This window comes from Ipomoea nil, unplaced genomic scaffold (assembly GCF_001879475.1).
Source record: "Ipomoea nil cultivar Tokyo-kokei standard unplaced genomic scaffold, Asagao_1.1 scaffold2014, whole genome shotgun sequence".
Taxonomy (NCBI): Eukaryota; Viridiplantae; Streptophyta; class Magnoliopsida; order Solanales; family Convolvulaceae; genus Ipomoea; species Ipomoea nil.
In genome coordinates, this window is record NW_017618442.1 from 364,746 (window position 1) to 378,310 (window position 13,565).

At 39.0% G+C, this 13,565-nt stretch overlaps 1 pseudogene; it reads left to right on the plus strand.

Moving 5' to 3' along the window:
* Positions 1-1,052: 1,052 nt before the first annotated feature.
* Positions 1,053-5,351, plus strand: LOC109147526 (annotated as a pseudogene).
* Positions 5,352-13,565: the final 8,214 nt, after the last annotated feature.

Consider the following 13,565-nt stretch of genomic DNA (forward strand, 5'->3'; position numbering starts at 1 on the left):
TCAAAACTGAACAAACCAAAACTGAACCGAATACCGAAATGCTCACCCCTACATGAAACACCGATTGGAGAAGATATCTGAAGCAACGGGAAGGTAGTTAATTGAATTTAGCCCTAAATTTGAAATGTTGAGTAATGCCTACTTTCTCAGCTTCAAGTATACTGGAAAGTATAATGTCTTCTTCCTAAATCAAATTTCACAAAATCATGTCCATTCTGTAATCTCTCTAACTTCATCTTTCAATTTTAACCTTAATTTTGTATTATTGCATACACCTACTATTGAAGTATTCACTTTTTGTTTTGATACTTGGGAGTATTGCATACAGCTACTAGTGACATATTTTTTTTCTTTTATTCCTGATATTTTTTTTACTCATCTCCTGCATTGCGCAGGATGCTTTTTAGTTTTTACTAGTGTTATCAATATTCTTTGTTTTCTTTTTGATCATTTTGCGTACTAGTTTTTCAAAGCTTCAATTTTACATTTTCAGGTGAGAAAAACACACAACATCTGTCTGAACTAAAGAAAGACGGTTGATATAGATAACAATAATTAGTCATAAAGCATTCATCTTGGAATGCCTCACCCATGGGTTCGGGCCATTTCTGCCCGAAAGTGCCACCATCATTGCTTCAGGCTTTTATCTAGTAGAGCTTCCTTGCACACTCATTGGAGTTATATAGATTCTAGCCACTGTAAAGGGGGAGATAAAATATGTTCATTTTCAAGGTTTATCTCCTATGGCACTCAAGTTAAATATGGTAAATTGCTTTTTGTTTAATGAAATTTGTTGCTTCTCATTTGATTCTTTGATAGAAAGTTGGTTATGGATTTCTTTCTTCTTTTGATGATATAACCAGACCAGGAGATGGTTTTGAGGTTTATGTTTGGTTTCTATAGAAATCGATAGCTTGAATTCATGCTTTATTGTTTCCATTTGATTATGATGTTTAGAATCATCATTTGATCATTTCACAAAGAAAGACATTGAAACAACAAATTTGGGTTCAAAATGCCACGAATGGGTCTCTCTAGAACTTTCAGTTGTTTTTCCGAATGTCAGAAGATTCTGCACTCTTTTGACTGGAGAAATGAAAGATGAAAAGTCAAATTTTGGTGACAGTAGTGCTGATGAGCCTAAACTTAAATACTGCACAGAAGAATCTGTTGATTTCACTAAGATTGCTATTGACAAACTTCCAACTATTATTATAATTGGACGACCTAATGTTGGAAAATTCGCTTTGTTTAATCGGTTGGTATTGCTATGATATTCTTTATCTATAGTCATTAACCATGTTATTTTATTAATATGGTTGTCTTGTAAATGTTGGTATGTGATATTGTAGGTTGATACGAAGGCGGGAGGCCCTTGTGTACAACAAGCCTACTGACCATGTTACTCGAGATATTCGTGATGGGATTACGAAATTGGGTGATTTGCGGTTTAGGGTGTTGGATTCTGCTGGCTTAGAGGTAGAGTCTTCCTCTGGTTCAGTTCTTCAAACTACTGCAGAAATGACTGGGAATGTGCTGGCAAGATCTCAGTTTGCACTCTTCTTAATTGATGCACGATATGGTAGACTCATCATCAAATTTTAGCATATTAATTGTTCTGTATAATAATGTCCTTATTGACTAAAACATTACTTCAATGAAGTTGGAACAAATGATACATCCCAGTAACTGAGAAAAAAATGAAGGTAGACCTGGATGGGTTTAGATTTGATGAAGACAGAGCATGTTAAATATAAGATGACTGTAATTTATCATTATTTCTTTTTTTTTTTTTGAAGAAATAATTTATCATTATTTCTAAAATGTACTCTATGTATGTCTATTGCATAACTAGACATTAGCTAGATGAATATGTGCTGACTTTTCTAGTCTTATTACATATGATGACTAATAATATATGTGAAAACTTAAACACTTGGAGCTTGTACTAGACTACTAGGTTGCTTGAATGTGACTGCAGGACATTGCTTCTTTTTAATTGTTTGTTTTTTCTTCCTTCTTCAGTTTATACATTTAAAATCCTTTTGTACTATTTTTTTTTTTTTAACTAGAGAGGGATTGCAACCAATGGATATAGATGTTGGGTCGTGGCTGTGGAAACATGCTTCTGGGATTAAGATTATTGTGGTAATGAATAAAGCTGAAGCACTTTTTGATAGTGATGGTTCTCTCGCTGCCGCTGCAGGTGAGGCATATAGATTAGGATTTGGAGATCCTATTGCTTTATCTGCTGAAACTTGATTTGGCAAGACTGAACTTCATGAAACACTGCGGCCATTACATCAGGATTATGTTCTTCAAAACTTAAATGGTAAGGCACTTCATCGGAGTTTATGATGATTTTGAAGCCTTTATGATATTTGATGCTTTCTTTCTTTACAACATATCAGTTTTAATTTTTTAATTTAAAATTTTGTGAGCTACTACATGTTGGAGCTTCTAGAGCATTTCATTTGTGTCCCCATTTTGCTTATTGGTATTGCATTTGGTGTCATTTCCTCCCCTATTGTCTGCTAGGTTGTGGGTTCAAATCCTGGAAAGAACTTATCTGAACATTGAGGTAGGTTATGAAAAAATTCCTTCCACAGATCACAGTTCAGAGTTGAACATTGTTTTACCCATTTGCAATATGAATCGGCAAAGTGACTTTGAGGACCTTTAGCATGCAAAAGGGTTAACTATATCTAGCCTGAATTATCCATATATGGAATAATTGAAATGAGAATAAAATTTCCAACTTATGAATTGGATATAGTAAATTTTTATTTATTTGTCAAAACCTTAATTTTTCTATTCTTATAATTAGTTGCCAAACATCTAAAATATTGTTTTCAAATTTCAACCACTAGGTTCAATATGTGTTGCTAAGTGTAAGGCTCTAATGCATAAGTGCTTAACTTAAGAGTCTGAATAATAATCATGGTCAGATTAACCTAAGATCTTGTTAGGGGAGTCAAAAGAAAATATAACTCTACGGTTTAAAGAAATTGAAAAATCTTTAACAACATTTGTCAAATTCTTTTTGCCACATATATTACATTGGGATTCTGAGGGCAGAAATTTTTGTTTAAGATGTGAAAATACTCCAATATGTTTGGTGATTCGGCTCGCTGTGTCTTTTACTTTGCCAAAGTTTTGGTGGACTTTACATTTATGTGTTGCAAATTTATGAATTATGCATTGTTCACACCTTTGAATCTTCCCCTCTTTTTAATTAATCTATGATTAATTACAAGAGCAGTTTTCAATGAAGTTGTGTGTTGAAATTGACATGTTCATAGCTACAGAGACTGCACTAGCTAATAAAGTTTTATTGATGAATGATTTTGACATTTTACAAAACATAGATTATGAAGATGAAGATAATCAGGAGAAAGAATCTTCAGATAACATGGAAGCCAAGTTGCCATTACAGTTGGCAATTGTAGGGCGGCCAAATGTTGGAAAGACCACGTTGTTGAATGCAATATTACAACAGAACCGTGTTTTGGTTTGGCCAGAAGCCGGTTTGACTAGAAATTCAATCTGAACACAATTTCATTATGAAGGGAGAACTATTTATTTGGTACGATTTAGTTGTCTTCTGTCTCTATTTACAAGGACCATTCTCTTTCATAATATCCCTTCAAGTACAAGGTTGATCAATTATGCGAATAAATTATTACTTGGATATGATGTCCTTCTGTACGTTTTTTAAAGTATATTCAAGCTGGTCACAAATAAAAACCATATAGCCCCTAAAATCAATAAGTGGAGTATATATAAAGTTTCTGTACACACACAAAAAACACCATTATGCCCTTCAATCTTTATCTTTAATATCCCTTGGTCGATATTGTACATTCAAAGACACTATACACATTTGAAGTTACTGAGCAAAAGATTTGATAAATAATTGTACTCTGCAATTAAATGGCCTTGCCTTCTTGTCTTTTAGTTATTATATGTTTTATCTCTGAATCACATATTTTTTCCATCTGTGAAGTTTTGCGTTTTCAAATTCTATTTCGTAATTATGTGTTGAGTAATGTGTAGTTCTATTTCATTTCCAGGTTGATACCGCAGGTTGGTTGGAAAGGACAAAGCAGGAAAAGGGACCTGCATCTTTGAGTGTAGTGCAATCAAGGAAGCACCTAATGCGAGCTCATGTAGTTGCATTTGTCCTCGATGTTGAGGAAGTATGTGAATCATTATTTTATATTCTTCTGTGTGTAAGCCTTAAAATTAATAACAAGAAGAAGAAGAAACAAAAAAAAAAAAAAAAAAAAAAAAAAAAAAACTATGACAATAGAGATATGATTGCAATATCTTCCTCCACATGACCTTGTATCATGATTTGACAGTGTTGCAGTCTTGGTCCAAATCCAACTTTTTATGACATGTTCTGAAGCAACATACCTTAATGATTTTTAAAAGAATTGTTTGTCCTATTTGTTAATTTAATGAAAATCATTTATATTGGTAAATATCTCCTCGAGTGATTTCCTAAAGTATATAATGCCTGATTATTACAAGCATTTGTTTTCAGAAACAAACCCTTTGTTCATTATTTATATGAGATTGCTTTCTGCTAACTAGCTTAATCATTCTATGGTGACTAGATTGCCAGAGATAGGCGGAGCATGAAGCATGTTCAAGTAGTCATTGCAAGGAGAGCTGTGGAGGAATGGCGAGGTCTGGTTGTGGTTGTAAACAAGATGGATCTTCTTAGAGGGAAACAGAACTCGAAACTCTACCAGAGTGTCGTCAAAGCTGTTCCCAAAAAAATTCAGACAGTAATACCCCAGGTTTGTCAGCACGCAACAATTTTACTTTTGTGATGGGAACGTGAGAGGTGTTTGAGCATTCACACTTTATTTATTTTCCTCTGTTAGTACAACACACGAATTTGATCCGAGGTCCATTCAAATTCATTTGCAGATCACAATTTCCCCGAGGTACTACTCTATGCTTATCGTGTTCCAATGACATGGTAGGTGATGAGCAGACATTCATGGAAAGATCACGCCGCTCAACCCAAGATTAAGTACTTCACTCAGGTGAAAGCGAGACCGCCAACATTTGTCGCGTTTGTAAGCGGAAAAAGCCAGATGTCAGATACAGATTTTAGGTTTCTAACGAGGTCTTTGAAAGAAGATTTCGATTTGGGTGGCATTCCAATAAGGATATTGCAGCGGACAGTTGAAAAAGGTTCTATGAATAAAAGTGATAAGAAGAACATGCAATCTATGGGGAAAGTAGTGGAAAGAGTAGTTTCTGACAAAAGAAGCATTCTTTCCCTAGAAAACAACACATCAACTTGAAAATTATACTTAGTACTTGGTTGTAGGTGATAACGTAGTCTTAGGAATAGGAATGTTTAACATATCTTAAGAATCCGTTTGTGTTTGGGCACGTTTGGTTATTAACGGATCCGTCAAAATTTTGACAAATCCGCTGACTTTGGCGTTTTGACCATGGTCAAAACGCCAAAGTCACTGTTTGGTTAACATCGGTTTGGACGCGTAAAGGTAACATTTTTTTTTAAAAAAGTAGAAGTATTATAATTTTTTTTTATTTTATATTTATTTGATACCACCCAGAGCTGACGATGCCTTACTGAAATTCTTCGAGAAGAAAAGAAAGATGTAAGCTGGATTCAATGCCCTTACCACAGAAACATCATACTTAAACAGGTTGTAAATTCCAATCGACCCCAAACTAAAGAACCAGATAGTGAGGGCCGGAGCAAATTTGAAGCCAACTTTACTTGACCCAAATCGCTATATGCTGAACAATCCACCAAGGAAGTACAGAGGTGTGGTCTTTTCAGTTCCTTCAATTGGCAATGAAGTACAGACTAAATAAAGATAATTAAATAAAGAAAAGAATAAGACTCATTAATGAGAGGGCAGAAAGAGATCTTTGTAGCAAAAGATAACCTTTGATTAAAGGGGGAGCAGATTTTTCTCTTAAAGCACACCCATTTGAAGGAAATGACACAAAGGACCTCTCAATGAAATCAATGAATCTCTGAATACCAAATCGTAAGAAAGGCAGAAACAGTATTTCAGATGAACACAATATGAATAAGCTAAGAGTAAATGCTCACAGCTAAGAAAAAGAAAATTTATCAGATTTTAACCTCATCATCATTCAAGGCAATGACACAAAACCTGTTGGAAAAAATAGCTTAAAAATGGCATAAAATGGCATGTTAAGTGGCTATTTTGTGGTACAATTATCAGTGGGGTCCACTTCCGATTTGGGTCGGGTCAAAGTGGATTCGGATTCTTCGTAGTGAGACGAAGAGATCGATATATTGTACGCTCAAAACGGATAATGGGTGAATGAGATATTGATTCTCAAAGTAGACCCATTTGAGTTGGAAAATGAAGGGAAAAAGTGAGCTTCTGTCCCACATTGCTTTGGAATGAAGATTTTCCCCCCTTATATACAAGAGCTCTTTTGAAGCTTGTAGAATTGTATAACATAGAGGCTCTCTCGCGCGGGGGGGGGGGGGGGGGTGCAAATCAAATTCCGACTAGCAGAGATTGAAAAAGGCTTGATTCAAGCCCGAGCTCGTGTGCGCCGGCACCTGGGGGCACGAATGTCGTCCGAAAATTGGCTGGCCTTGCGGGCTAAGTTATGTCAAACTTCGGTGAAACTGGATGAGGTCGAAAGTTGAGACCGAACCCAGTACGCTAACGGTCTGGAACCCGAAAGTTCTGACTGTTGAGGGGATTGAATTCATCTGTTACGGAATTAATTGTTTAATTGTCTATTAATTCCAATTTTGAATTCTGAATTCAATTCCCAGGTAGTGGCCTGCTGTTATAGCTGTTGGAAGGCAGCTTTAATGTCATTTTTAATTGCCATAATAAAGGCTATTGGTTCCTTCAACCCTATATAAGAGAGGGTAGAGGCAGTAGAGTTTTACACACTGTGAGAACAGCAAGAACACTGCACGAAACTTTTGTTTTCCAATCTCAAAACCTCTGTGCTTCTACTCTTTCTTGGCCTACTGTGTTCATAGCCATTGTCTTGCTCGCCGGATTCCTTGTTTGAGTGCTCAAACATTGAATCATTAGCAAGTTTTATCCTGGGAAGCCTAAGCCACAACGCTCCTAGCATCTTTGGGAGGTGGCAAATAAGGTTTTAAGGAGAGAGTGCTCACTCGACTCTTGCAAAACCCCAACACCAAACACTAGCCAATTTCTTCAATTTTTCTTCCCCTCTTTCCAGAAAATAATAGTCAATTTTTTATTTGATTATTATTTGTTTTCTACCAACGGTACCAACAGTCTTAAAACCTTATTTATTTGTTTTCCCGTTGGTGGTCTTCTCCGAATTTCCTTGAAGAAAAAATGGAGCATCCCGTACTGCCAATTGATGGGGAGGATAATGTTGTTGCGGACAACAATGGAAGAAACGGCAACAATAATGTGGTTGCGGATAACAGTGGAGGGAATGGCAACAATGTTGCTAATTCCCAAGCTACACCAGTGAACGTTGGTTCACAAGATGGTGGGAGCACTGAGGGATATATTCCCATGTCTCGGGTACCTTCGGTACCGAGTGGTTCGGCTGAAAAGCCGGAGAAGTTCACCGGTGTTGGTTCGAACTTCAAGAGGTGGCAACAGAAGATGTTGTTCTACCTAGCAACTCTCGGCCTGACAAGGTTCTTGTCCGAGAGTGTTCCCGAGTTGAAGGAACAAGATGCACAATCCGTGATGGCGGTTGGCTATTGGAAGGATTCGGACTTCCTTTGCCGAAACTACATCCTGAATAGATTGTGTGACACGTTATATGATGTATATCGAAAGATAAGCACATCAAAAGCGTTGTGGGAAGCTTTGGATCATAAATACCGAAGTAAGGATGCCGGCTCAAAGAAATTTGTAGTTGGCCGATTCCTCGACTTCAAAATGGTTGATTCAAAGACCGTGCTAAGTCAGGTAGAAGATTTGCAATTAATCTTTGATGAGATCCGTGATGAGGGCATGGTGCTAAGTGAAGCCTTCCAAGTGGGATCTGTGATCCATTTGTTGCCTCCAGGGTGGAAGGACTTCAAGAACTACCTTAAGCATAAGCGAAAGGAGATGAATCTGGAAGACCTGATCCAGCGACTCAGGATTGAGGAAGGGAACATGACGAATGATAGGAAGGCTCCTATCGTTGTTGGCGCTAAGGCCAACGTTGTGGAGCACGGTAAGAGCTCCAAGAGGAACAAGAAGGACAAGCGAAAGCTAGGTCCGAAAGGTGGCGTTACCAAGAACAAGTTTCCTGGTTAATGCTACAATTGTGGCAAGCATGGCCACAGAGCATCTGAATGCAAGGCTCCAAGGAAGAAGAACAAGAGTTCTGAAGCCAATGTTGTTGGAGATAGCAATCAGAAAGAGGTCGAGATTAGCCTTTCGGCTATGGTGACCGAGGTGAACCTCGTGGGCTCAAACCCTCGTGAGTGGTTCATTGATACCGGTGCAACCAGGCACTTGTGTTGCAACCGAGAGATGTTCAACACCTTTGAGACCGTTGAGGGTGAAAAGGTGTGGATGGGAAACTCTGCTCAGTCTGCTGTGGAAGGCATGGGCAAGGTGGTTCTGAAGATGACTTCCGGGAAGGAACTAACGTTGAACAACGTGCTGTATGTTCCTGAGCTGAGGAAGAATCTTGTGTCTGGCTCTCTGTTGAACAAGCATGGCTTTCGCATGGTGTTCGAGTCAGACAAAGTAGTTTTGTCCAAGTTAGGGATGTTTGTTGGTAAAGGATATGTAACTGATGGGATGTTTAAGCTCAATGTAATTCCTGTTATCAATAAAAGCAAAGTTAATTCTGTTTACTTGCTTGAGTTTTCCAGTTTGTGGCATGGTAGACTAGGTCATGTTAATTTTAATTCTATGCGTAGATTAATTAGCATGGACCATATTCCTAACTTTCAAATTGACACAAATAACAAGTGTGAAATTTGTGTTGAGGCAAAACTAACGAAAGTACCTTTCAAATCGGTTGAAAGGGAAATTGAACCACTAGAGTTAATCCATAGTGATTTGTGCGATTTTAGATCGATACAAACGAGAGGTGGTAATAAGTATTTTATCACATTTATCGACGATAGCACACGATACTGCTATGTGTATTTGCTTAAGAGTAAAGATGAAGCCGTTGATAAATTCGTTCTTTATAAGAATGAAGTGGAAAACCAACTTAATCGGAGAATTAAGAAGGTTAGAAGCGATCGAGGTGGTGAGTACGAAGCACCTATTGGTGACTTCTGTGCAAGTGTAGGTATAATACACGAGCGTACTGCACCTTACTCACCTCAATCGAACGGTGTTGCCGAACGAAAGAATCGTACATTGAAAAATATGATGAATGCGATGCTTATAAGTTCGGGCCTACCTCAAGATGCTTGGGGTGAGGCGATTTTGACAAGTAACTACCTTTTGAATAAGGTGCCCCGAAAGAAGCTCGATAAGACTCCTTATGAGCTGTGAAACGGTAGGAAACCTTCCTACCAGTACCTGAAAGTGTGGGGGTGTCTTGCCAAAGTTTTGGTGCCAACACCTAAGAAAGTAAAGATAGGTCCTAAGACAGTGGACTGTATCTTTATTGGCTATGCACATAATAGTAGTGCTTATCGGTTCTTAGTACACGAGTCCAATAATCCGGACGTACACGAGAACACGATAATAGAATCAAGGAATGCATATTTTTTCAAGAATATATTTCCTTGTAGGTCCAACGAGGGACCAAGTACGTCAAAACGAACGTTTGACGAAACTATGGATAATGATAGTGGGGAATCCGAGAGAGAACCCGAGCTCGAGCCAAGACGCAGTAAGCGGGCGAGAGTTGGAAAATCATTCGGTCCTGATTTTCTAACTTACTTGTTAGAGTACGATTCGGGTACTCTAACTTGTTTATTAGAAAATGAACCCGATCTTCTATCTTGTTTGATAGAGAACGAGCCTCGAACGTATGTAGAAGCCGTGACTTCTACGGAAGGACCAATGTGGAAAGAGGCTATAAAAAGTGAAGTGGATTATATTCTACAGAATCACACTTGGGAACTGGTTGATCTTCCTCCGGGTAGTAAACCCTTAGGATCCAAGTGGGTCTTTAAAAGGAAGATGAAACCGGACGGTTCCATCGAGAAGTATAAGGCTAGGCTTGTGATCAAGGGTTACAGGCAACGCGAGGGCCTCGATTACTTCGACACGTATTCTCCCGTGACGAGAATAAACTCCATTAGAATGATACTTGCCATAGCCGCGTTGCGGAACTTGGAAGTTCATCAAATGGATGTGAAGACCGCTTTCCTAAATGGCGAATTAGATGAGGAAATCTATATGGAACAACCCGAAGGGTTCGTGGTCCCGGGCCAAGAGAGGAAAGTGTGTAAGTTGGTTAAATCGCTTTATGGTTTAAAACAAGCGCCTAAGCAGTGGCACGAGAAGTTTGACCATGCGATGCTAACTAACGGGTTTAAAATAAACGAAAGTGACAAATGTGTCTACGTTAAGGAAACGATAGACGGCTACATCATTCTTTGTTTATATGTCGATGATATTCTCATCGTTGGTAGTAATGATCGGATGATCAAGTCTACTAAAAATATGTTAAATGCAAGATATGACATGAAGGATATGGGTTTGGCCGATTTAATCCTCGAGATTAGAATCATTAGAAGACCTGATGGTCTCGTGTTGAGCCAATCACATTATATTGACAAAATCCTTGAGAAATTTAACAAGGATGATAGTCAAGTGGCTAGGACACCATTTGATACAAACATTCATCTAACCAAGAACCATGGAGAAGGTATTTCACAAGTGGAATATGCTCAGGTTATTGGTAGTTTGATGTATCTTATGAGCTGTACTAGGCCGGATATTGCCTATGCGGTTAGTAAGCTCAGTAGATATACGAGTAACCCCGGTGCTATGCACTGGAAGGCAATAGTAAAGGTTATGAGATACTTGAGGTATACTCGTGATCTTGGACTGCACTATGGGAGATATCCCGCCGTACTTGAAGGGTATAGCGACGCGAATTGGATATCCGATATTAAGGACTCTAAGTCCACGAGTGGCTACGTGTTTACACTAGATGGTGCAGCCGTTGCGTGGAAATCCTCTAAGCAAACTGTGATAGCTAGATCCACGATGGAATCTGAGCTAATAGCCTTGGACAAAGGTTGTGAAGAGGCTGAATGGCTACGCCATTTTATAGAGGATATTCCTAATTGGGAAAGACCGGTACCTCCAATATGTGTGCATTGCGATAGTCAGGCCACAATTGGGAGAGTACAGAGTCATATGTATAATGGTAAGTCTAGACATGTGTGTCGTAGACATAATACCATTAGACAACTACTCACAACTGAAGTTGTCTCGATTGACTACGTAAAGTCAAAAGACAATATAGCGGATCCGCTGACCAAAGGGTTAGGAAGAGAAGTTGTGGAGAAGTTGACACGAGGAATGGGTCTACTGCCCTTGGACTAAAAGTTCTATAGTGGATACCCAACCTAGCTGGCACCTAGGTTCAATGGGACAACTAAATTATGGAACGGAGCGCGTCACTGTGGGGGTCTCGGACTCCCTACCACTCCTCGTTAAAACAGTGACTCCCGCAAGAGGCTAGCATGTTAATGCTTTAATGATTCTTGAGTATGCGGGATACTCAAGAAAGAATCACCTATGTTAGAGAGAAGTGAGGGTCGCTTCAAAAGAGAATTGTTGGGCACAATTCTTTAGAAACTCTCGCAGAACCAGGAACGGTGACCCACGACCAAAACGGGCACACTCATGAGAGCAAGAGCATGGTTGGGAGATTCCTGTGTGAGATATGTCATCGTCTACACAAACGACACTCGGTTCAAAGACATCGCGTTCTACCGTACAGCCAGTAGAGTAAACATGTCTTCACGAGGGAAGGTTCAAAGGGTATAATGACTCCCTACCTATCCTATGCAGGGATCGACCGTTTGAACACAGTTGTTTCCGATTTCAAAATACCCCGAAAATCAATTTTTCATTCATGTGGGGGATTGTTGGAAAAAATAGCTTAAAATGGCATAAAATGGCATGTTAAGTGGCTATTTTGTGGTACAATTATCAGTGGGGTCCACTTCCGATTTGGGTCGGGTCAAAGTGAATTCGGATTCTTCGTAGTGAGACGAAGAGATCGATATATTGTACGCTCAAAACGGATAATGGGTGAATGAGATATTGATTCTCAAAGTAGACCCATTTGAGTTGGAAAATGAAGGGAAAAAGTGAGCTTTTGTCCCACATTGCTTTGGAATGAAGATTTTCCCCCCTTATATACAAGAGCTCTTTTGAAGCTTGTAGAATTGTATAGCATAGAGGCTCTCTCGCGCGGGGGGGGGGGGGGGGGGGTGCAAATCAAATTCCAACTAGCAGAGATTGAAAAAGGCTTGATTCAAGCCCGAGCTCGTGTGCGCCGGCACCTGGGGGCACGAATGTCGTCCGAAAATTGGCTGGCCTTGCGGGCTAAGTTATGTCAAACTTAGCACGAGAGGTTGTGGTGCACCGAGAGCACAACTCTCGTGCAACAGAGTCCACGAAAGGTGCAAGGGCCGAAACTGGATGAGGTCGAAAGTTGAGACCGAACCCTGTACGCTAACGGTCTGGAACCCGAAAGTTCTGACTGTTGAGGGGATTGAATTCATCTGTTACGGAATTAATTGTCTATTAATTCCAATTTTGAATTCTGAATTCAATTCCCAGGTAGTGGCCTGCTGTTATAGCTGTTGGAAGGCAGCTTTAATGTCATTTTTAATTGTCATAATAAAGGCTATTGGTTCCTTCAACCCTATATAAGAGAGGGTAGAGGCAGTAGAGTTTTACACACTGTGAGAACAGCAAGAACACTGCACGAAACTTTTGTTTTCCAACCTCAAAACCTCTGTGCTTCTACTCTTTCTTGGCCTACTGTGTTCATAGCCATTGTCTTGCTCGCCGGATTCCTTGTTTGAGTGCTCAAACATTGAATCATTAGCAAGTTTTATCCTGGGAAGCCTAGGCCACAACGCTCCTAGCATCTTTGGGAGGTGGCAAATAAGGTTTTAAGGAGAGAGTGCTCACTCGACTCTTGCAAAAACCCAACACCAAACACTAGCCAATTTCTTCAATTTTTCTTCCCCTCTTTCCAGAAAATAATAGTCAATTTTTTATTTGATTATTATTTGTTTTCTACCAACGGTACCAACAAAACCAACTTACTTCTTAAAGTGCTAGCCAAATGAACTGAAAAATGTAGGTAGAGGTAATATTGGGTAAAACAGTACAAGAAATTTATAAGTAGAAAGTCTATCCATAGAAAAATGTGCCTCATTTGATCAAGAATTGTTTGTATTAGGGGTGGGCAAATCAGTTCGGTTTATTCAAATCGAACCGAATCAAACCGGATGAGTTCCGTTCAGTGGCGGACCCAGGAATTTTTTGCAGCGGGGGCAAAATATTAGCAAAATTGATAATTAGAAAAAAAAAATGAAACACTTAAAAAGTATATCCATAAATAGTGTTGGATATAAG